Here is a 25,121-nt window from a genome sequence, read left to right as displayed (position 1 = left end):
TCCTGCTCCTCAGCTGCAGCTGCAGATCTGTCTGAAGCAGGTGGCAGAGCTCAGTGACCACCTCCCTTCTGAATCGAAGCCTCCGAATACACTGCTCCTCAGACATGTTGCGGTATGAGAACTGCTGGCGGTATACCCTGGGAGGGTAAGGCCTCCTGTGCCGACGCCTGTTGGCCCTCCTCCGTCTGGCCATGATTGGCACTCTCTCTCGGCATCTCTGAGCCCTCTCAATGCAATGGAGAAACCCAACGTTTCCAACCATTGCAGCCCCCATAATATGTGGCCACTCAAGGCTATGGCACTGAAAAATCAATCCAACTGCAAAGTTCTGGGCTGAAGCCAGAAGTACCTCTGCGAGCGCTGACTCAATGCAGAAATCTCTGTCCCTTTGTCTCTCTGCAAATCTCTCTCTCTCACACAGAAGGAGTGGTCGAGAAATGGCTACCACTAAGAAGCCAGGAAGAGCCCCCTTTAAATAGCGCCCCCCCCAGCCCCACAGCAACTGGGAACCGTTCCAGTCAACCAGTCGCTGGGAGCGCCAGGCGGAAAAAAGGGGGGTGCCGCTGAAGTTTCGGTTCGGGGCGCACCAAGGGCATTGCATCATGAAATGACGTCAGGATCTGCGCGCGCAGCTGAGCGGGCGTTGCGCTTTTGTGCCACCGCTAAATGTCCGCTCAATTTCGCGAGAGGCGCAGGTCTCACCGCGCCCGGGTGCTACCTGCTTCGCGCCCCACTTATCGCCCTCTTAAGGCGCTAATGGTTGGCGCTAACAACTGAATTTCTCCCCCAAATTACTTTATTAGTGTAGTACCTGTTCTCTAGATTCATGAACAACAGGCAATTTACGAACAAGGCCCCACAAATAATGAATGAATAAATGATACGTTAAACCCTTTATTTGGTGGTGGTTAAAGAGCCATGTTTAGAAGGGGGGATTTTTTATTTTAAATAACGTGTTAAAATATATGTTTCAGTGACTCAAATACCTGAATTGTGAACATAGAGATCCCAAGCATTTAATACAAGGGAGATATTTCTATACCATAGAATCATAGAAATTTACGGCACAGAAGGAGACCATTCGGCCCATCATGTCTGTGACAGCCAACAAAGAGCCATCCAGCCTAACCCCACTTTCCAATTCTTGGTCCGCAGCCCTGTAGGTTACAGCACTTCAAGTGCATATCCAAGTACTTTTTAAATGTGATGAGTGTTTCTGCCTCTACCACCCTTTCAGGCAGTGAGCTCCAGACCCCCACCACCCTCTGGGTGAAAAAATTTCTCCTCATCTCCCCTCTAATTCTTCGACCAATTACTTTAAATCTATGCCCCCTGGTTATTGACCCTACTGCTAGGAGAAATAGGTCCTTCCTATCCACTCTATCTAGGCCCCTCATAACTTTATACACCTCAATCAAGTCTCCCCTCAGCCTCCTCTGTTCTAAAGAAAACAACCCCAGCCTCTCCAATCATTCCTCATAGCCAAAACTCTCCAGTCCTGGCAACGTCCTCGTAAATCTCCTCTGTACCCTCTCTAGTGCAATCACATCCTTCCTGTAATGTGGTGACCAAAACTGCACGCAGTACTCTAGCTGTGGCCTAACGAGTGTTTTATACAGTTCAAGCATAACCCTCCTGCTCTTATATTCTATGACTCGGCTAATAAAGGCAAGTATTCCGTATGCCTTCTTAACTACCTTATCTACTTGGCCTGCTACCTTCAGGGATCTGTGGACATGCACTCCAAGGTCCCTCTGATCCTCTACACGTCTCAGTGTCCTACCACTTAATGTGTATTCCCTTGCCTTGTGAATCCAGGGGAGAAAAATGTAGGAAAGCCTGCATCTGAAATACAGCAAGAAACTGGTGTTACTCTGTTATATTCAGGTACTTTGGAGGGCTTTTATTGGAAAATAAAAATGCCCATTTCATTTGTTTGAAGATGTTGCAATGTAATAAATCACAGTACACAGTACATGATCTGTTTAGTTCCAGTCCAGCAGTGCTTTTGTTCCTATCTTTTTTCATTCAAACTCCAACAAGAGGAAGCTTTAATGTAATACTCCTCCAGATATTTCGTTACACTGTTGATGAATATTTGATGAAGTGTGCTGCCTAGAAAGGAACTGCAGTGACATATAATTCACTCTCTGCCAGACAGCGACACCAACAATTGCATGTCAGAACCCTGCTTGACAACTTTTACGATTTTAGTGGGCGACTCATAGAAACATAGAAACATAGAGATAGGAACAGGAGTAGGCCATTCGGCCCTTCAAGCCTGCTCCGCCATTCAATGAGATCATGGCTGATCTTCGTCTGAGATCATAGCTGATCTTACCAGTTCAGTACCCCGTCCCCGCCTTTTCTCCGTAACCCTTAATCCCCTTAGCCTTCAGAAATATATCCAATTCTCTCTTGAAAATATTTATTGAATTAGCCTTCACAGCCCTCTGTGGCAGGGAATTCCACAGGCTCACCACTCTTTGAGTGAAGAAATTCTTCCTCATCTCTGTTTTAAATGATTTGCCCGCTATTTTTAGACTGTGGCCCCTGGTTCTGTGCTCCCCGGCCATTGGAAACATTCTCTCTGAATTCAGCCTGTCCAGGCCTGCCATAATTTTATATGTTTCGATGAGATCCCCTCTCAATCTTCTAAACTCCAGTGAGTACAAGCCCAAACTATTTAATCTCTCTTCGTAGGTCATTCCCGCCATTCCAGGTATCAGCCTGGTGAATCGCCGTTGCACTCTTTCCATGGCAAGAACATCCTTCCGCAGATGGGGCGACCAAAACTGTACACAATACTCCAGATGCGGTCTCACCAGCACCTTGTACAGCTGTAGTAAGGTATCCCTATTCCTATACTCGAACCCCCTTGATATGAAGGCCAACATACCATTTGCCTTCTTAATCGCCTGTTGCACCTGCATGCTCTCCTTCAGTGACTGGTGCACAAGAACACCCAGGTCCCTCTGCACTTCCCCATCTCCCAATCTATTGCCATTTAGATAATAATCTACCCTCCTGTTTTTACCCCCAAAGTGGATAACCTCGCATTTATCCACATTATAGTGCATCTGCCACGTATCCGCCCATTCCCCCAACCTGTCCAAATCGCACTGTAGCCTCCTGACATCCTCATCAGAGCCCACCCCTCCTCCTAGTTTAGTGTCGTCAGCGAATTTGGAAATATTGCATCCAATTCCCTGATCCAGATTATTTATATATATTGTGAACAGCTGGGGTCCCAGGACAGATCCTTGCGGCACCCCGCTGGTCACTGCCTGCCACTCCGAAAACGAGCCGTTTATTCCAACTCTCTGTTTTCTATCCGCCAGCCAGTTCTCTATCCACGTTAATACTTTGCCCCCAATCCCATGAGCCTTAATTTTGCATGATAATCTTTTGTGTGGAACCTTATCGAAGGCTTTCTGGAAGTCAAGGTACACCACATCCACTGGCTCTCCCCCATCTATTTTACCAGTTACTTCCTCAAAAAATTCCAGCAGATTAGTCAAACACGATTTACCCTTTGTAAATCCATGTTGACTCTGTCCGATCCTTTCCCCATTTGTCAAGTGCTCCGCTATTTTATCCTTAATAATGGACTCTAGCATTTTGCCCACAACCGATGTAAGGCTTACTGGTCTATAATTCCCTGCTTTCTCTCTACCCCCCTTTTTAAATATTGGGGTAACATTAGCTACCCTCCAATCCACGGGTACTGTTCCCGAGTCAATGGAGTTCCGGAAGATGATCCTTAGAGCATCTGCTATCTCCAGGGCCACCTCCTTAAGTACCCTAGGATGTAGTTTATCAGGCCCCGGGGATTTGTCGGCCTTCAGTCCCCTCAACTTACCCAACACCATATCCCTAGAGATACTAATTTCTGTCAGCTCCTCCCTCTCATTAGTCCCTATGTTTGCCGATATTCCTGGGAGGTTATTTGTGTCCTCCTTTGTGAATACAGAACCAAAGTATGAGTTTAATTGGTCTGCCATTTCCTTATTCTCCATTATATATTCTCCCGAATCGGACTGCAAGGGACCGACTTGGGATTTTACCAGTCTTTTCCTCCTGATATACCGATAAAAGCTTTTGCAGTCTGTCTTTATGTTTGCTGCAAGTTTACTTTCGTATTCTATTTTCCCCTTCCTGATTAATCCCTTTGTCCTCTTTTGCTGTATCCTGTACTGCCCCCAATCTTCCGGTCTGGTGCTTTTTTTTGCCAGTTGATATGCCCTTTTTTTTGATTTTATGCTGTCCCTAATTTCCCTCGTTATCCACGGTTGAGTCACCTTTTTAGGTTTATTTTTATGCCAAACCGGTATAAACATGTTCTGGAATTCTTCCATTCTATCTTTGAATGCTTGCCATTGTCTATCCACTGTCAATCCCCCCAGAAACACCACCCAATCAATCTTACCCAATTCCCGTCTCATACCCTCGTAATTCCCTTTATTTAAGTTCTGGACCTTAGTCTCTGATTCAATTTCCTCACTCTCCATCTCGACTGAGAGCTCGATCATATTATGATCGCTCTGACCCAAGGGGCCTCGTACAAGAAGATTGCTGATAAGTCCCTTCTCATTGCACAATACCCAGTCTAAAATGGCCTGATCTCGAGTCGGCTCCTCGACATATTGGTCCAGATAACCGTCCCGAAAACATTCCAGGAATTCCTCCTCCTCAGAATTTTTATTAATTTGGGTAGTCCAATCAATATGTAAATTAAAGTCACCCATGATGACAGCTGTGCTCTTATCGCACGCTTCTCTAATTTCCCTTTTTATGCCTTCCCTCACCTCCATATTACTATTTGGAGGCCTATATATCACACCCACTAACGTTTTCCTCCCCTTGCTATTTCTCATTTCTACCCATACAGATTCCGTTTCATCCGAGTTAATATCCTTCCTTTCCATTGCATTAATCCCCTCCTTTACCAGCAATGCTACCCCACCTCCCCTACCTTTTTGCCGATCCTTCCTAAATATTGTATATCCCTGGATGTTAAGTTCCCAGCCTTGCCCACCCTGCAGCCACGTTTCTGTAATCCCAATCAAATCATACTTGTTTACCTCTATTTCCACAACTAATTCATCCACCTTGTTCCTAATGCTTCTAGCATTAAGATACAAAGCCTTCAGGCTTGCTTTTTTCACACTCTCATTATGAATTAGTTTGGCCCTTTGTGTTTCTCTCCTTTGCTTATTGCTTCTCACCTTTCTACCATCTATTTCTGACTTCATATGACTTCCCTCTTTTCCACTACCTAGGTTCCCATCCCCCTGCCAAATTAGTTTAAATCCTCCCGAACCGCCCTAGAAAATATTACCCCGAGGACATCGGCTCCCTCACAGTTCAGGTGTAGACCGTCCCCTTGGTACAGGTCACTCCTCCCCAAGAACTGGTTCCAATGCCTCAAGAATTTAAATCCCTCTCCCTTGCACCACTGCTCAAGCCACGTATTTAGCTTATCTATCTTACTCTCTCTAAACTTATTAGCTCGTGGCACTGGTAGCAATCCAGAGATTACTACCTTTGAGGTCCTACTTTTCAATTTAGCTCCTAACTCCCTAAATTCAGCTTGTAGGACCTCCTCCCTCTTTTTACCTACATCGTTGGTACCTACATGTACCACGACAACTGGCTGATCCCCCTCCCCCTTCAGAATGCTCTGCACCCGCTCCGAGACATCCTTGACCCTTGCACCAGGGAGGCAACATACCATCTTGGAGTCTCGGTCTCGGCCACATTCAAATTTTGTGCTCCATGAATTGTGCCCTACAACAATTCATCCCAGGAATACCAGAACAAAAATGTTTAAAAATGCATAGATTCTCAGTGGCTGCTGGGGGCTTGCATGATTCCGATAAATCAATGAGGTGAAAGTGCCGAGGGTTAGTGAACCTCACTCACTGAGTGCTCAGATGAGCCATTTGAACAAAAGAAAGATGGAACTTTTTTTTATTCGTTTATGGGATGTGGGCGTCGCTGGCAAGGCCTGCATTTATTGCCCATCCCTAATTGCCCTTGAGAAGGTGATGGTGAGCCGCCTTCTTGAACCGCTGCAGTCCGTGTAGTGTAGGTACTCCCACAGTGCTGTTAGGGAGGGAGTTCCAGGATTTTGACCCAGCGACGATGAAGGAACAGCGATATATTTCTAAGTCAGGATGGTGTGTGACTTGGAGGGGAACTAGGAGCTGGTGGTGTTCCCATGCACCTGCTGCCCTTGTCCTTCTAGGTGGAAGAGGTCGCGGGTTTGGGAGGTGCTGCCGAAGAAGCCTTGGCGAGTTGCTGCAGTGCATCTTGTAGATGGTACACACTGTAGTCACAGTACACCGGTGGTGGAGGGAGTGAATGTTTAAGGTGGTAGATGGGGTGCCAATCAAACGGGCTGCTTTATCGTGGATGGCGTTGAGCTTCTTGAGTGTTGTTGGAGCTGCACTCATCCAGGCAAGTGGAGAGTATTGCATCACACTCCTGACTTGTGCCTTGTAGATGGTGGAAAGGCTTTGGGGAGTCAGGAGGTGAGACACTCGCTGCAGAATACCTAGCCTCTGAGCTGCTCTTGTTGCCACAGTGTTTATGTGGCTGGTCCAGTTAAGTTTCTGGTCAATGGTGAGCCCCAGAATGTTGATGGTGGGGGATTTGGTGATGGTAATGCCATTGAATGTCAAGGAGCGGTGTTTAGACTCTCACTTGTTGGAGATAGTCATTGCCTGGCACTTCTCTGGCGCGAATGTTACCTGCCACTTATCAGCCCAAGCCTGAAAGTCATCCAGGTCTTGTTGCATGCGGGCATGGACTGCTTCATTATCTGAGCAGTTGTGAATGGCACTGAACACTGTGCAGTCATCAGCGAACATCCCCATTTCTGACCTTATGTTGGAGAGAAGGTCATTGATGAAGCAGCTGAAGATGGTTGGGCCTAGGACACTGCCCTGAGGAACTCCTGCAGCGATGTCCTGGGGCTGTGATGATTGACCTTCAACCACCACAACCATCTTCCTTTGTGCTAGTTATGACTCCAGCCAGTGGAGAGTTTTCCCCCCAATTCCCATTGACTTCAGTTTTACTAGGACTCCTTCATGCCACACTCGGTCAAATGCTGCCTTGATGTCGAGGGCAGTCACTCTCACCTCACCTCTGGAATTCAGCTCCATTGTCCATGTTTGGACCAAGGCTGTAATGAGGTCGGGAGCCAAGTGGTCTTGGCGGAACACAAACTGGGCATCCGTGAGCAGGTTATTGGTCAGTAAGTGCTGCTTGATTGCACTGTTGATGACACCTTCCATCACTTTGTGGACAGGACATACCTGGGCAGTTTTCCACATTGTCGGATAGATGCCAGTGTTGTAGCTGTACTGGAACAGCTTGGCTAGAGGCGCAGCTAGTTCTGGAGCACAAATCTTCAGCACGAATGCCGGGATGTTGTCGGGGCCCATAGGCCTTTGCTGTATCCAGTGCACTCAGCCGTTTCTTGATATTATGTGAAGTGAATCGAATTGGCTGAAGACTGGCTTCTGTGATGGTGGGGACCTTGGGAGTAGGCCGATATGGATCATCCACTCGGCACTTCTGGCTGAAGACAGTTGCAAATGCTTCAGCCTTGTCTTTTGCACTCACGTGCTGGGCTCCACCATCGTTGAGGATGGGAATATTCATGGATCCTCCTCCTCCCGTTAGTTGTTTAATGGCCCAACACCATTCACGTCTGGATGTGGCAGGACTGCAGAGCTTTGATCTGCTCGGTTGATTGTGGGATCGCTTAGCCCTGTCTATAGCATACTGCTTCCGCTTTTTAGCATGCATGTAGTCCTGTGTTGCAGCTTCCCCAGGTTGGCACCTCATTTGTAGGTACGCCTGGTGCTGCTCCTGGCATGCTCTTCCACACTCCTCATTGAACCAGGGTTGGTCCCCTGGCTTGATGGTAATGGTAGGGTGAGGGATATGCTGGGCCATGAGGTTACAGATTGTGGTGGAATACAATTCTGCTGCTGCTGATGGCCCACAGCGCCTCATGGATGCCCAGTTTTGAGCTACTAGATCTGTTCTGAATCTATCCGATTTAGCACGGTGGTAGTGCCACATAACGTGATGGAGGGTGTCCTCAGTGTGAAGACGGGACTTTGTCTCCACAGTGACTGTGCAGTGGTCACTGCTATCAATACTGTCATGAACAGATGCATCTGCGACAGGTAGATTGGTGAGGACGAGGTCAAGTTGGTTTTTCCCTCATGTTGGTTCTCTCACTGTCGCAGGCCCAAACTGGCAGCTGTGTCCTTCAGGGCTCGACCAGCTCAGTCAGTAATGGTGCTACCGAGTCACTCTTGGTGATGGACATTGAAGTCTCCCACCCAGAGTACATTCTGTGCCCTTGCTATTCTCAGTGCTTCTTCCAAGTGGTGTTCAACATGGAGGAGTACTCATTCATCAGCTGAGGGAGGGCGGTAGGTGGTAATCAGCAGGAGGTTTCCTTGCCCATGCTTCACCTGAAGCCATGAGACTTTATGGGGTCCGGAGTCAATGTTGAGGACTCCCAGGGCCACTCTTTCCCGACTATACCACTGTGCCGCCACCCCTGGTGGGTCTGTCCTGCTGGTGAGACAGGACATACCCAGGGATGGTGATAGAGGAGTTTGGGTCATTGGCTGAAAGGTATGATTCTGTGAGTATGACAATGTCAGGCTGTTGCTTGACTAGTCTGTGGGACAGCTCTCCCAATTTTGGCACAAGTCCCCAGATGTTGGTAAGGAGGACTTTGCAGGGTTGACTGGGCTGGGTGTGCCATTGCCGTGTCCGTAGCCGGTGCCGAGGTCGATACCTGGTGGTCCGTCCGGTTTCATTCTTATTATTGTGTTTCGTAGCGGTTTGTTACAATATAGGAAGTACAATGACATTAGTTGCAGTGCAGGTTTCAAGCCCCTGGGTGCACTGACAGGTACAGCTTGTGGTTAAAATGGGCTAATCAGATTTACACAAGCAAAATTTAACCATTAACTAAACATTAAAGCATTCTGCTATTAGCAATGGTTATTTTGCGATCAGCCTTTCCTGTTGGTGAATAAACATACAGAGTGAAGATGTCACAATCCAGTCAGAGGTAATGAAAAGCTGTTGGGTGGAAGTGAAGTTTTGACTCCAATTGTAAAGGCTTGCTTGATTGGAGAATTGGACGCAGAGATCAGAACACCCAAATCATTGAGCTCCTCATGTTCTCGTGATTCATTTTAATAATCCTCTGATCCTTGCTCCCATCAAGCGAGATTTTGTAGAGCCTCATAAGATTTACCAAATTTCACAATAATGCGGTGGCAGACATACAAGGTCATTCAAGTAATATAAAATAATAATAGAATAGCTTTTTTAAAATAACTAGTGCTGCATAATTGCAAACATTGTGTGGGACTTGGATTTCTCTGACATCGTTTCTGATTTTAAGAGCTCTTGCTTTTCTCATTGATGGGATGAGAATCTAATCCAAAGCAGCAGTCTCAGCCAGGCTGAATTTTCTGACCCATGTCTAGTTTTCATGATTCTTTAGTGGATATCCATTCATTTTCCCGAGTCGCCTAGTGATGGTATGTGCCTGAGTACTAAGTAGTCTTTTAGAGGCTAATATATTCAATCCATAATGGACTAAATATTAATTTCATCAGAGCCCATGGTAATCTTATTTATGACATGTAAAAGAGTCCATCGTTGCCCAGTTAATTGTGTAGATCAGATTCCATTATAATGGGTTTGTCATATAGACAGTCGATGGTAGCACCATTTTTTTCAGAAATTGACAAGCCAGATAAAGGGCCATAGTGCAGGACACGATTAATATTGAAGAGTAAGAGAAAAGATAGGTGAAGCCAAACTTGGGGCTTTAAAAGCCTGAAGTAGGAAAAAAGAAAGGCAGCGAGAGATGAGGATTTTCAAAGGTTTTGAAATCCTCGGAGAGAACCGTTCTGGCACCATACTACAGGGGAACAGCCTACCCTTGGGGGCAGTATTGCATAGAGATGACCTTATTGAGGTCCATAAAATCTTCAAGGGAATAGGTAAACTGGATCCCAGAGTGATCTTCCATATTAACACAAGCTCCAGTACAGGAGGACAGGCAGCCAAACTTGGATGTGAAAAGGTGAGTGTACAATTAGAATCACAGAAACATAGGCCGGAATTTTCCGGGGTGGTAGCGGGCGAGATCGGTGGAGGGTCGGGTGGGAAAGTTGTTATTTTTGACAGCGGGTCAGGAACCTGCTGCCATCTCGTTCCCACGCGCCTTTCCCCCAGGTGCGTCTGTCATCGTGGAACTGACCTGACTGCCAGTGGTGGGAGACCCAATTGAAATCATTATCAGGTAGTGTACAGGCACTTTAAAGCCTTTCTCCCCCCAGCATTTTTAATTTCCCTGCATGGCCACAGGATTCACACAGCTTGGGAACCACGTCTGTCAACCTGAGGCGGGAGTTCAGTGGCCATTACTCCAGCTGATTAATTGACAGCATGAAATGTACAGTAAAAGCTCACACCTGACAGATGATCACTTTCCTCAGGCAGAAGCTGTTGCTCAGTCCATTCCCAGCACAGATTCTGCAGGCTGCAAGTGTTTCCAGCAAAGTCTCCATCCAGTGTTACCTCATTGGAAGAACTCTCTCACCATTGACAGAATGCTTCTGTCATCTCTACTTCACCTGCCATCTATTCCATCAACATGGGTGCCATTTATACTGTCTCACCTTGGTCCTCAGAATCCCACCACAATCAGCCGCAACACCAGCAGCACCAGGCACACCAGCACAACACCAAACTTCTCCGCAATCAACTGATGCTGCACAGGACAGAGGGCATCATCTTCCAATATTCTATAGATTCTGGAACAGTTCCCATGGATTGGAGGGTAGCTAATGTTACCCCACTATTCAAAAAAGGTGGTAGAGAGAAAACGGGGAATTATAGACATCGGTAGTGGGGAAAATGCTAGAGTCCATTATAAAAGATGTAATAGCAGAGCACTTGGAAAACAGTGACAGCATCGGACAAAGTCAACATGGATTTACAAAAGGTAAATCGTGCTTGACTAATCGACTGGAATTTTTTGAGGATGTAACTGGTAGAATAGATGAGGGAGAACCAGTGGATGTGGTGTATTTGGACTTTCAGAAGGTTTTCGATAAGGTCCCGCATAAGAGATTAGCATGTAAAGTTAAGGCACATGGGATTGGGGGCAAGGTACTGACTTGGATGGAGAACTGGTTGGCAGACAGAAAGCAAAGAGTTGGAATAAATGGATCTTTTTCCGAGTGGCAGGCAGTGACTAGTGGGGTACCGCAGGGATCGGTCCTAGGACCCCAGCTATTCACAATATATATAAATGATCTAGACGAGGAAACTAGATGTAATATCTCCAAGTTTGCAGACGACACAAAGCTGGGTGGGCGTGTGTGCTGTGAGGAGGATGCCGAGAAACTCCGGTATGATTTGGACAGGTTGGGTGATTGGGCAGAAACATGGCAAATGCACTATAATGTGGATAAATGTGAGGTTATCCACTTTGGTGGCAAAAACAGGAAGGCAAATTATTATTTGAATGGCAATAGATTGGGAGAAGGGGAAGTGCAAAGAGACCTGGGTGTCCTTGTGCACCAGTCGCTGAAGGTAAGCATGCAGGTGCAGCAGGCGGTTAAGAAGGCAAATGGTATGTTGGCCTTCGTAGCAAGAGGGTTCAAGTACAGGAACAAGGATGTCTTGCTACAGTTGTACAGGGCCTTGGTGAGACCGCACCTTGAGTATTGTGTGCAGTTTTGGTCACCTTACCTGAGGAAGGACGTTCTTGCCATGGAGGGAGTGCAGCGAAGATTCACCAGGCTGATACCTGGGATGGCAGGAATGACGTATGAGGAGAGATTGTGTTGATTGGGCTTATACTCACTGGAGTTTAGAAGATTGAGAGGGGATCTCATCGAAACCTATAAAATTCTGTCAGGTCTGGACAGACTAGATGCAGGAAGGATGTTTCTGATGGCCGGTGAGTCCAGAACCAGGGGTCATAGTCTAAGGATAAGGGGTAAGCCATTTAGGACTGAAATGAGGAGGAATTTCTTCACCCAGAGAGTGGTGAACCTGTGGAATTCTCTGCCACAGAGGGCGGTGGAGGCCAGTCCATTAAATATATTCAAGAAAGAGTTGGATATATTTCTTGAGGCCAAAGGGATCAAGGGATATGGGGAAAAGGCAGGGACAGGGTACTGAATTTGGATGATCAGCCATGATCACATTGAATGGCGGAGCAGGCTCAAAAGGGCCGAATGGCCTACTCCTGCTCCTATCTTCTATGTTTCTATGGCCTAGAAATTCGGTTGGTAGCGCCAGCGATTAGCGCCTAAAGAGCCCGAGAATTGGGGCGTTACCCATTTTTCGGGCGGGCGCTGTGAATATAGCGCCACCTCCCATATTGAGTATGATTTTAGTGCCGGCACTAACTCTTTGCGCACGCCCGTGGGTGCAGGCAGATCATGACGTCATTTAAGTGTGCAACGCCATTTTTGCGCCCCGGACCGGATATTCGGTGGCGCCCGCAACCTTTCCGCCTGGCGCTATTAGTGACAGTTGGATGGAGCGTTCCCAGGCCCTTCTCGGACTCGGGGGGCGCTATTTAAAGGGGACAGCACTAGTATAAAAGCTGCAGCCATTTGGGCTGGCCATCCTGATCGTTGCTGGAGAGAGTTGCTGACCTTCTGTTGGACAGTAATTTTCTCATTGAGCCTTCGGAGGCACTGGCACTGGCAGCTTGAGGGCCCGGCTCCCGAGCTGGTGATGCAGCATCTGAAAGCAGGGAGGTGGAAGAGTGGCTTTAGTAAAAGGACAGGTTCGCAGCAAGGGATGCCAGATTGCGGCAAGGCTATGACATGGGTCCACAGTGAGAAAGCATGCTGGCAGGGGGAACAAGTAGAAGGAGACAGTTGTAAGAGGTGAGAACCTTACCATCGCTGTCGACAATGGGGTCGGTAGCTGCAGTGGTTACAGGACCATTCAGACGTCCTCCAAGAATCTGGTGGACTCTCTCCTCGAGATCCGTGAGAGTGACCACTTGTGGATGTCCTCCACTGGTGCGAAGCTGGTCTTTGCCAATCCTCGCCAGCATGGACTGCAGGGGAAAGGAGGGGAAGTAATGTTACCTGATGCCCTGAGTGATCATCTCATGCCCCCCATGGTGCAAGAGCCCTTACATGACGCCCTGAGTCAAATGTGCATGTGTGTGCCCGGAAAGGGCCATGGGTGCTTGCTGGCAGGTGGCCAATGGGGCACAGGCCACCCTGTAGCCATAAAGTCAGGTGCAAATGAAGGGATGCAGAAGTTTGCAGGAACAACACCCACCCTCACGACCCGAGTGAGGTCGTTGAATTTCTTTCTGCATTGGACAGGGCTCCTGGTCACCAGGCTGCTGGAGTTGACCCTCTGGCATACATCCCTCCAAGCTCATCGGTAGTCCTTATGATTCGGCCTCCTGCCATTGTCTGGGTAGAGAACATCTCGCCAGCACTCCACTGCGGCCACCAATTGCTCCAGAGCCTCATTGATGAAGCGCTCTGCTCTCTGTCTGACCTTCTCCATCTGGTCCAAGTTTTTATCGCCAGAGAAGGGCCTGCGCCGATTCTGAGGCCTGCAAGGTGCAGAGTGTGGATGCTGAAGCTGACTGACCCACCCCTTTAAGAGCTAGCCGGCGCCTGGAAGTCTCATGGTCATCGGTAATTGAGAGCACCTGCGCTGAGCCCGTCCGCTCTGATATTGGGTTACGCCGGAAGTTTAGCGCCTTAGGAGTCCCGTGTAATGCCTGAATTCGCGCCTCAATCACCTTTAGGGGCGATGCAACCCACTATCGCGCAAGGCGGCGATAAGTTTCGTCTAGCTATAAACTTTGCGCAGTGCCAGTTCTAACGCCTCAAGCCGGGCTATACCCAATTTCTAGGCCTATGTTTCTATCCATCCTTAGAAAAGGAGACCAAAACTGTGTACAGTACTCCAGGTGTGGTCTCACCAAGGCCCTGTACAATTTGTAGCAAGACTTCCTTACTCTTATACTCCAACCCCCTTGCAATAAAGGCCAACATGCCATTTGCCTTCCTTATTGCTTGTTGTACCTGCATGCTAGCTTTCTGTGTTTCTTGCACGAGGACACCCAAATCTCTCTGAACACCAACATTTGAAAGTTTCTCACCATTTAAAAAATATTCTGTTTTTCTATTCTTCCTACCAAAGTGAATAACCTCACATTTCCCTACATTATACTCCATCTGCCACCTTACTTTTCACTCACTTAGTCTATCTATATCCCCTTGCAGCCTTTTTGTGTTCACCTCACAGCTGGTCAAGGATGTCTCGGAGCGGGTGCAGAGCATTCTGAAGGGGGAGGGGGATCAGCCAGTTGTCGTGGTACATGTAGGTACCAACGATGTAGGTAAAAAGAGGGAGGAGGTCCTACAAGCTGAATTTAGGGAGTTAGGAGCTAAATTGAAAAGTAGGACCTCAAAGGTAGTAATCTCTGGATTGCTACCAGTGCCACGAGCTAATAAGTTTAGAGAGAGTAAGATAGATAAGCTAAATACGTGGCTTGAGCAGTGGTGCAAGGGAGAGGGATTTAAATTCTTGAGGCATTGGAACCAGTTCTTGGGGAGGAGTGACCTGTACCAAGGGGACGGTCTACACCTGAACTGTGAGGGAGCCGATGTCCTCGGGGTAATATTTTCTAGGGCGGTTCGGGAGGATTTAAACTAATTTGGCAGGGGGATGGGAACCTAGGTAGTGGAAAAGAGGGAAGTCATATGAAGTTAGAAATAGATGGTAGAAAGGTGAGAAGCAATAAGCAAAGGAGAGAAACACAAAGGGCCAAACTAATTCATAATGAGAGTGTGAAAAAAGCAAGCCTGAAGGCTTTGTATCTTAATGCTAGAAGCATTAGGAACAAGGTGGATGAATTAGTTGTGGAAATAGAGGTAAACAAGTATGATTTGATTGGGATTACAGAAACGTGGCTGCAGGGTGGGCAAGGCTGGGAACTTAACATCCAGGGATATACAATATTTAGGAAGGATCGGCAAAAAGGTAGGGGAGGTGGGGTAGCATTGCTGGTAAAGGAGGGGATTAATGCAATGGAAAGGAAGGATATTAACTCGGATGAAACGGAATCTGTATGGGTAGAAATGAGAAATAGCAAGGGGAGGAAAACGTTAGTGGGTGTGATATATAGGCCTCCAAATAGTAATATGGAGGTGAGGGAAGGCATAAAAAGGGAAATTAGAGAAGCGTGCGATAAGAGCACAGCTGTCATCATGGGTGACTTTAATTTACATATTGATTGGACTACCCAAATTAGTAAAAATTCTGAGGAGGAGGAATTCCTGGAATGTTTTCAGGACGGTTATCTGGACCAATATGTCGAGGAGCCGACTCGAGATCAGGCCATTTTAGACTGGGTATTGTGCAATGAGAAGGGACTTATCAGCAATCTTCTTGTACGAGGCCCCTTGGGTCAGAGCGATCATAATATGATCGAGCTCTCAGTCGAGATGGAGAGTGAGGAAATTGAATCAGAGACTAAGGTCCAGAACTTAAATAAAGGGAATTACGAGGGTATGAGACGGGAATTGGGTAAGATTGATTGGGTGGTGTTTCTGGGGGGATTGACAGTGGATAGACAATGGCAAGCATTCAAAGATAGAATGGAAGAATTCCAGAACATGTTTATACCGGTTTGGCATAAAAATAAACCTAAAAAGGTGACTCAACCGTGGATAACGAGGGAAATTAGGGACAGCATAAAATCAAAAAAAAGGGCATATCAACTGGCAAAAAAAAGCACCAGACCGGAAGATTGGGGGCAGTACAGGATACAGCAAAAGAGGACAAAGGGATTAATCAGGAAGGGGAAAATAGAATACGAAAGTAAACTTGCAGCAAACATAAAGACAGACTGCAAAAGCTTTTATCGGTATATCAGGAGGAAAAGACTGGTAAAATCCCAAGTCGGTCCCTTGCAGTCCGATTCGGGAGAATATATAATGGAGAATAAGGAAATGGCAGACCAATTAAACTCATACTTTGGTTCTGTATTCACAAAGGAGGACACAAATAACCTCCCAGGAATATCGACAAACATAGGGACTAATGAGAGGGAGGAGCTGACAGAAATTAGTATCTCTAGGGATATGGTGTTGGGTAAGTTGAGGGGACTGAAGGCCGACAAATCCCCGGGGCCTGATAAACTACATCCTAGGGTACTTAAGGAGGTGGCCCTGGAGATAGCAGATGCTCTAAGGATCATCTTCCGGAACTCCATTGACTCGGGAACAGTACCCGTGGATTGGAGGGTAGCTAATGTTACCCCAATATTTAAAAAGGGGGGTAGAGAGAAAGCAGGGAATTATAGACCAGTAAGCCTTACATCGGTTGTGGGCAAAATGCTAGAGTCCATTATTAAGGATAAAATAGTGGAGCACTTGACAAATGGGGAAAGGATCGGACAGAGTCAACATGGATTTACAAAGGGTAAATCGTGTTTGACTAATCTGCTGGAATTTTTTGAGGAAGTAACTGGTAAAATAGATGGGGGAGAGCCAGTGGATGTGGTGTACCTTGACTTCCAGAAAGCCTTCGATAAGGTTCCACACAAAAGATTATCATGCAAAATTAAGGCTCATGGGATTGGGGGCAAAGTATTAACGTGGATAGAGAACTGGCTGGCGGATAGAAAACAGAGAGTTGGAATAAACGGCTCGTTTTCGGAGTGGCAGGCAGTGACCAGCGGGGTGCCGCAAGGATCTGTCCTGGGACCCCAGCTGTTCACAATATATATAAATGATCTGGATCAGGGAATTGGATGCAATATTTCCAAATTCGCTGACGACACTAAACTAGGAGGAGGGGTGGGCTCTGATGAGGATGTCAGGAGGCTACAGTGCGATTTGGACAGGTTGGGGGAATGGGCGGATACGTGGCAGATGCACTATAATGTGGATAAATGCGAGGTTATCCACTTTGGGGGTAAAAACAGGAGGGTGGATTATTATCTAAATGGCAATAGATTGGGAGATGGGGAAGTGCAGAGGGACCTGGGTGTTCTTGTGCACCAGTCACTGAAGGAGAGCATGCAGGTGCAACAGGCGATTAAGAAGGCAAATGGTATGTTGGCCTTCATATCAAGGGGGTTCGAGTATAGGAATAGGGATACCTTACTACAGCTGTACAAGGTGCTGGTGAGACCGCATCTGGAGTATTGTGTACAGTTTTGGTCGCCCCATCTGCGGAAGGATGTTCTTGCCATGGAAAGAGTGCAGCGGCGATTCACCAGGCTGATACCTGGAATGGCGGGAATGACCTACGAGGAGAGATTGAATAGTTTGGGCTTGTACTCACTGGAGTTTAGAAGATTGAGAGGGGATCTCATCGAAACATATAAAATTATGGCAGGCCTGGACAGGCTGAATTCAGAGAGAATGTTTCCAATGGCAGGGGAGCACAGAACCAGGGGCCACAGTCTAAAAATAGCGGGCAAATCATTTAAAACAGAGATGAGGAAGAATTTCTTCACTCAAAGAGTGGTGAGCCTGTGGAATTCCCTGCCACAGAGGGCTGTGAAGGCTAATTCAATAAATATTTTCAAGAGAGAATTGGATATATTTCTGAAGGCTAAGGGGATTAAGGGTTACGGAGAAAAGGCGGGGACGGGGTACTGAACTGGTAAGATCAGCTATGATCTCAGACGAAGATCAGCCATGATCTCATTGAATGGCGGAGCAGGCTCGAAGGGCCGAATGGCCTACTCCTGTTCCTATCTCTATGTTTCTATGTTTCTATGTTACTCACAAGGCCCTTAGTGTTAGGGGGGATTAAATACGTGGGGTTACGGGGATAGGGCTTGGGTGGTATGGCTGTCGGTAGGGACCGGGTGCTAGGGTTTGGATGATCAGCCATGATCTCGTTGAATGGCGGAGCAGGCTCGAAGGGCCGAATGGCCTACTCCTGCTCCTATCTTCTATGTTTCTATGTTTCTATGTTACTGTCCCACCTAGCTTTGTATCATCAGCAAACTGATACTTTACGCTCGGTCCCTTCATCGAGGTCATTAATATAGATTGTAAATAGCTGAGGCCCCAACACTGATCCTTGCAGCACCCCACTAGTTACAGCCTGCCAACCTGAAAAAGATCCGTTTATCTCTGCTCTCTGTTTTCTGTCAGTTAACCAATCCTCTAGCCATGCTACTATATTAGCCCCAACCCCATGAGCCCTAATCTTGTGTAATAACTTTTTATGTGACACCTTATCAAATGCCTTTTGGAAATCCAAATATACTACATCCCCCTGGTTCCCCTTTATCTACCCTGTTAGTTACATCCTCAAAAAATTCTAATAAATTTGTCAAACACGATTTCCCTTTCATAAAACCATGTTGACTCTGCCTAATCATGTTATGATTTTCTAAGTGACTTGATACCACTTCCTTAACAATGGATTCCAGCATTTTCCCAACGACTGATGTCAGGCTAACTGGCCTGTAGTTCCCTCTTTTTTCTCTCCCTCCTTTCTTGAATAGCGGTGTTACATTTGCGACCTTCCAATCCGCTGGGACCATTCTAGAATCTAGGGAATTTTGGAAGATCAAAACCAATGCATCCACTATCTCTTCAGCCACCCCTTTTAGAATCCTAGGATGTAGGCTGTCAGGTCCAGGGGATTTGTCTGCGTTTAGTCCCATTAGTTTCTCCAGTACTTTTTCTCTACTTATATTAATTACATTAAGTTCCTCACCCTCATTAGACCCTTGGTTCCCCACCATTTTTGGTATGCTTTTTGTGCCTTCTACTGTGAAGACAGATACAAAATATTTGTTTAACGTTTCTGCCATTTCCTTATTTCCCATAATAATTTCTCCTGTCTCAGCCTCTAAGGGACCAACGTTTACTTTTGCTACTCTCTTCCTTTTTACAAATGCGCAACTGTACTTACCTTTCCTGACCTGGTTAGGTCATTAAAGCGTTTCTTGCACTGAATCCAGGAGTGTGGCACTGCGCTCCTGCTGCTGACCTCCTGGTGTAAGCAGCAGGTTTCTTCCTCCAGTTGCTAGGAAATAGTACCACTCTCTAACTCCTCACTGTCCCCAACAACACATCAAGCGCGGCATTATCGAAATGTGACACAGCCTTTAAAGGTCTCAAATCCATTGTTAAGTTGCTCCTCTCTGCTTCTCACCTCCAACTCCTCCAAATTCTATCTTTTGATCGTCCCTTTAAATACTGGAGTTGAGATCACATCCTGTGGGTCCTCATCTCACCCGCTGCCACGGATTGGACGACAAACCCGGAAGTAAAATGATAATGAGGTGCCTGAGTTAAAAAGCCACAGAGAGATGCACTGAACTTGCTTTCAGGTTTCCCACGCGATATCGGACAACCCCCGCTCCCAACGCATCTCTGATTAAATATCAGGGCCATTGTGTCCAATTCTGGGCAGCACACTTCAGGAAGGATGTCAAGGCCTTTGAGAGGCGATTGACCAGAATGGTTCCAGGGATGAGGGACTTCAGTTATGTGGAGAGACTGGAGAAGCTGAGATTGTTCTCCTTAGAGCAGAGAAGGTTGAGCGGAGATTTAATTGACGTGTTCAAAATCATGAGAGTTTTGATAGAGTAAAGAGGAAGAAACAGTTTCCACTGGCAGGAGAACACAGATTTAAGGTAAAAGAACCAGAGGGGAGATGAGCTGATTTTTCTATACGACCGGGTTGTTATGATCTGGAATATAAACAGAAAATGCTGGAAATACTCAGCAGGTCAGGAAGCATCTGTGGAGAGAGAAACAGAGTTAACCTTACAGGTTGATGACTTTTTGTCTGATGTCTGTTTTTATTTCAGATTTCCAGCATCCGCAGTATTTTGCTTTTGTTATGACCTGGAATGCGCTGCCTGAAAGGGCGGTGGAAGCAGATTCAACAATAACTTTCAACAGGGAATTGGATTTTTTCGTTGAAAAGGAGAAACTTGCAGGGCTATGGGGAAAGAGCAGGCAGTGGAACTAGTTGGATAGCTTTTTCAAAGAGCCGGCACAGGCATGATGGGCCGAATGGCCTCCTTCTGTCCTTTATGATTCTCTGGCCTCGATTTTAACTCTCCCTTCACACCCCCTGCACCCCAAAAAGGGCAGGTGAGGAGTTAAAATTCAATAAAATGAAATCTAGCCTCCAAGCAACCGTGTGCCCAGCCGCCATAATATTAACGGAGGCGATTCAGGCCCTGGACGAGGGTCCCTCTAAAATCAGCCGTCATCGGTGATGTCGTAATTTCATCGGCACTATCACGTAATTTTAAGGGCCGTGCAGGAGGAGTCCTGCTCTATCTGCTGTCCGGCAGCAGAAACATGGCGGGAGGAGCTGACTGGTAGAAAAAACCCAGGTAAGTTTTAAAACCTTCCCACTCTTTGAACTCCTTGTGGACTAAGAGAAGCAGGAGTGCTCCCACCAGGGCCCGCATGGAGTCCTTGTGCATCCTCAGCACCGGCATCCTCCAACCTTTGGGGAATCCTCAGCCCAGCATTCCCTGATCTTTGGGGAATTCTCAGCCCGGCATTCCCTGATTTTTGGGGAATCCTCAGCCCGGCATTCCCTGATCTTTGGGGAATCCTCAGCCCGGCATTCCCTGATCTTTGGGGAATCCTCGGTCTGGCATTCCCTGATCTTTGGGGAATTCTCTGTCCGGCATTCCCTGATCTTTGGGGAATCCTCGGTCCGGCATTCCCTGATCTTTGGGGAATTCTCTGTCCGGCATTCCCTAATCTTTGGGGAATCCTCAGCCGGCATTCCCTGATCTTTGGGGAATTGTCAAACCTGCCATTCCCTGATCTTTGGGGAATCCTCAGCCCGGCATTCCCTGGTCTTTGGGGAATCCTCAGCCCGGCATTCCCTGATCTTTGGGGAATCGTCAAACCTGGCATTCCCTGATCTTTGGGGAATCCTCAGCCTGGCATTTCCTGATCTTTGGGGAATCCTCAGACCGGCATTCCCTGATCTTTGGGGAATCCTCAATCTGGCATTCCCTGATCTTTGGGGAATCCTCAATCTGGCATTCCCTGATCTTTGGGGAATCCTCAGCCTGGCATTCCCTGATCTTTGGGGAATCCTCAGCCTGGCATTCCCTGATCTTTGGGGAATCCTGCCTGGCATTCCCTGATCTTTGTGTAATTCTCAACCCAGCATTCCCTGATCTTTGGGGAATCCTGCCTGGCATTCCCTGATCTTTGGGGAATTCTCAACCCAGCATTCCCTGATCTTTGGGGAATCCTCAGCCCGGCATTCCCTGATCTTTGGGGAATCCCCAGCCTGGCATTCCCTGATCTTTGGGAAATCCTCAGCCTGGCATTCCCTGATCTTTGGGGAATCCCCAGCCTGGCATTCTGTGATCTTTGGGGAATTCGTAGCCCGGCATTCCCTGATCTTTGGGGAATCGTCAAACCTGGCATTCCCTGATCTTTGGGGAATCCTCAGCCTGGCATTCCCTGATCTTTGGGGAATTCTCAGCCGGGCATTTCCTGATCTTTGGGGAATCCTCAGCCCAGCATTCCCTGATCTTTGGGGAATCCTCAGCCGGGCATTTCCTGATCTTTGGGGAATTCTCAGCCTGGCATTTCCTGATCTTTGGGGAATTCTCAGCCCGGCATTCTGTGATCTTTGGGGAATTCTCAGCCTGGCATTCCGTGATCTTTGGGGAATTCTCAGCCTGGCATTCCCTGATCTTTGGGGAATCGTCAAACCTGGCATTCCCTGATCTTTGGGGAATTCTCAGCCTGGCATTCCCTGATCTTTGGGGAATTCTCAGCCTGGCATTTCCTGATCTTTGGGGAATTCTCAGCCCGGCATTCCCTGATCTTTGGGGAATCCTCAGCCTGGCATTCCCTGATCTTTGGGGAATTCTCAGCCTGGCATTCCCTGATCTTTGGGGAATCCCCAGCCCGGCATTCCCTGATCTTTGGGGAATCCTCAGCCCGGCATTCTGTGATCTTTGGGGAATTCTCAGCCTGGCATTCCCTGATCTTTGGGGAATCCTCAGCCCGGCATTCCCTGATCTTTGGGGAATTCTCAGCCTGGCATTCCCTGATCTTTGGGGAATTCACAGCCCGGCATTCCCTGATCTTTGGGGAATCGTCAAACCTGGCATTCCCTGATATTTGGGGAATCCTCAGACCAGCATTCCCTGATCTTTGGGGAGTCCTCAGTCCGGCATTCCCTGATCTTTGGGAAATCCTGCCTGGCATTCCCTGATCTTTGGGGAATCCTCAGCCCGGCATTTCCTGATCTTTGAGGAATCCTCAGCCTGGCATTCCCTGATCTTTGGGGAATCCTCAGCCTGGCATTCCCTGATCTTTGGGGAATCCTCAATCTGGCATTCCCTGATCTTTGGGAAATTCTCAGCCTGGCATTCCCTGATCTTTGGGAAATTCTCAGCCCGGCATTCCCTGATCTTTGGGGAATCGTCAGCCCAGCATTCTGTGATTTTTAGGGAATCCTCAGCCTGGCATTCTGTGATCTTTGGGGAATTCGTAGCCCGGCATTCCCTGATCTTTGGGGAATTCTCAACCCAGCATTCCCTGATCTTTGGGGAATTCTCAGCCGGGCATTTCCTGATCTTTGGGGAATTCACAGCCCGGCATTCCCTGATCTTTGGGGAATCCTCAGCCCGGCATTCCCTGATCTTTGGGGAATCCTCAGCCCGGCATTTCCTGATCTTTGGGGAATTCTCAGCCTGGCATTCCGTGATCTTTGGGGAATTCACAGCCCGGCATTCCCTGATCTTTGGGGAATCCTCAGTCCGGCATTCCCTGATCTTTGGGAAATCCTGCCTGGCATTCCCTGATCTTTGGGGAATCCTCAGCCCGGCATTTCCTGATCTTTGGGGAATCCTCAGCCCGGCATTCCCTGATCTTTGGGGAATCCTCAATCTGGCATTCCCTGATCTTTGGGGAATCCTCAATCTGGCATTCCCTGATCTTTGGGAAATTCTCAGCCTGGCATTCCCTGATCTTTGGGAAATTCTCAGCCCGGCATTCCCTGATCTTTGGGGAATCGTCAGCCCAGCATTCTGTGATTTTTAGGGAATCCTCAGCCTGGCATTCTGTGATCTTTGGGGAATTCGTAGCCCGGCATTCCCTGATCTTTGGGGAATTCTCAACCCAGCATTCCCTGATCTTTGGGGAATTCTCAGCCGGGCATTTCCTGATCTTTGGGGAATTCACAGCCCGGCATTCCCTGATCTTTGGGGAATCCTCAGCCCGGCATTTCCTGATCTTTGGGGAATTCTCAGCCTGGCATTCCGTGATCTTTGGGGAATTCACAGCCCAGCATTCCCTGATCTTTGGGGAGTTCTCAGCCTGGCATTCCCTGATCTTTGGGGAATCCCCAGCCCGGCATTCCCTGATCTTTGGGGAATTCTCAGCCTGGCATTCCGTGATCTTTGGGGAATCCTCAGCCCGGCATTCCCTGATCTTTGGGGAATTCACAGCCCGGCATTCCCTGATCTTTGGGGAATTCACAGCCCGGCATTCCCTGATCTTTGGGGAATCGTCAAACCTGGCATTCCCTGATCTTTGGGGAATTCTCAGCCCGGCATTCCCTGATATTTGGGGAATCCTCAGACCGGCATTCCCTGATCTTTGGGGAGTCCTCAGTCCGGCATTCCCTGATCTTTGGGAAATCCTGCCTGGCATTCCCTGATCTTTGGGGAATTCTCAGTCCGGCATTCCCTGATCTTTGGGAAATCCTGCCTGGCATTCCCTCATCTTTGGGGAATCCTCAGCCCGGCATTCCCTGATCTTTGGGGAATCCTCAGCCTGGCATTCCCTCATCTTTGGGGAATCCCCAGCCCGGCATTTCCTGATCTTTGGGGAATCCTCAGCCCAGCATTCCCTGATCTTTGGGGAATTCTCAGCCCAGCATTCCCTGATCTTTGGGGAATCCTCAGCCCGGCATTTCCTGATCTTTGGGGAATCCTCAGCCCAGCATTCCCTGATCTTTGGGGAATCCTCAGCCCGGCATTTCCTGATCTTTGGGGAATCCTCAGCCCGGCATTCCCTGATCTTTGGGGAATTCTCAGCCCAGCATTCCCTGATCTTTGGGGAATCCTCAGCCCGGCATTTCCTGATCTTTGGGGAATCCTCAGCCTGGCATTCCCTGATCTTTGGGGAATTCTCAGCCCGGCATTCCCTGATCTTTGGGGAATCCTCAATCTGGCATTCCCTGATCTTTGGGAAATTCTCAGCCCGGCATTCCCTGATCTTTGGGGAATCATCAGCCTGGCATTCCCTGATCTTTGGGGAATTCTCAGCCCGGCATTCCCTGATCTTTGGGGAATTCGTAGCCCGGCATTCTGTGATCTTTGGGGAATTCGTAGTCCGGCATTCCCTGATCTTTGGGGAATTCGTAGCCCGGCATTCTGTGATCTTTGGGGAATTCGTAGCCCGGCATTCCCTGATCTTTGGGGAATTCGTAGCCCGGCATTCCCTGATCTTTGGGGAATTCGTAGCCCGGCATTCTGTGATCTTTGGGGAATTCGTAGCCCGGCATTCCCTGATCTTTGGGGAATTCTCAACCCAGCATTCCCTGATCTTTGGGGAATTCTCAGCCTGGCATTCCCTGATCTTTGGGGAATCCCCAGCCTGGCATTCCCTGATCTTTGGGGAATTCGTAGCCCGGCATTTCCTGATCTTTGGGGAATCCTCAGCCCGGCATTTCCTGATCTTTGGGGAATCCTCAGCCCGGCATTTCCTGATCTTTGGGGAATCCTCAGCCCGGCATTCCCTGATCTTTGGGGAATCCCCAGCCCAGCATTCCCTGATCTTTGGGGAATCCTCAGCCCGGCATTCCCTGATCTTTGGGGAATCCCCAGCCCGGCATTTCCTGATCTTTGGGGAATCCTCAGCCCAGCATTCCCTGATCTTTGGGGAATCCTCAGCCCGGCATTCCCTGATCTTTGGGGAATCCCCAGCCCGGCATTTCCTGATCTTTGGGGAATCCTCGGTCCAGCATTTCCTGATCTTTGGGGAATCCTCAGCCCGGCATTTCCTGATCTTTGGGGAATC

General features: G+C 48.0%; 1 protein-coding gene across 5 annotated transcripts in view; it reads left to right on the top strand.

Annotated features, from left to right (window-relative positions):
* Positions 1-25,121, top strand: part of LOC147115101 (oxidation resistance protein 1-like) — a 1,180,356-nt gene that overhangs the window by 479,690 nt on the left and 675,545 nt on the right. The gene's annotated exons all lie outside the window — the stretch shown is intronic.

Source organism: Somniosus microcephalus, chromosome 7, assembly GCF_052327205.1.
Source record: "Somniosus microcephalus isolate GS21.2 chromosome 7, FLI_Smic_1.0, whole genome shotgun sequence".
Taxonomy (NCBI): domain Eukaryota; kingdom Metazoa; phylum Chordata; class Chondrichthyes; order Squaliformes; family Somniosidae; genus Somniosus; species Somniosus microcephalus.
The sequence above is the reverse complement of the archived record's forward strand: the minus strand, read 5'-3'. Positions and strand labels throughout refer to the sequence as shown.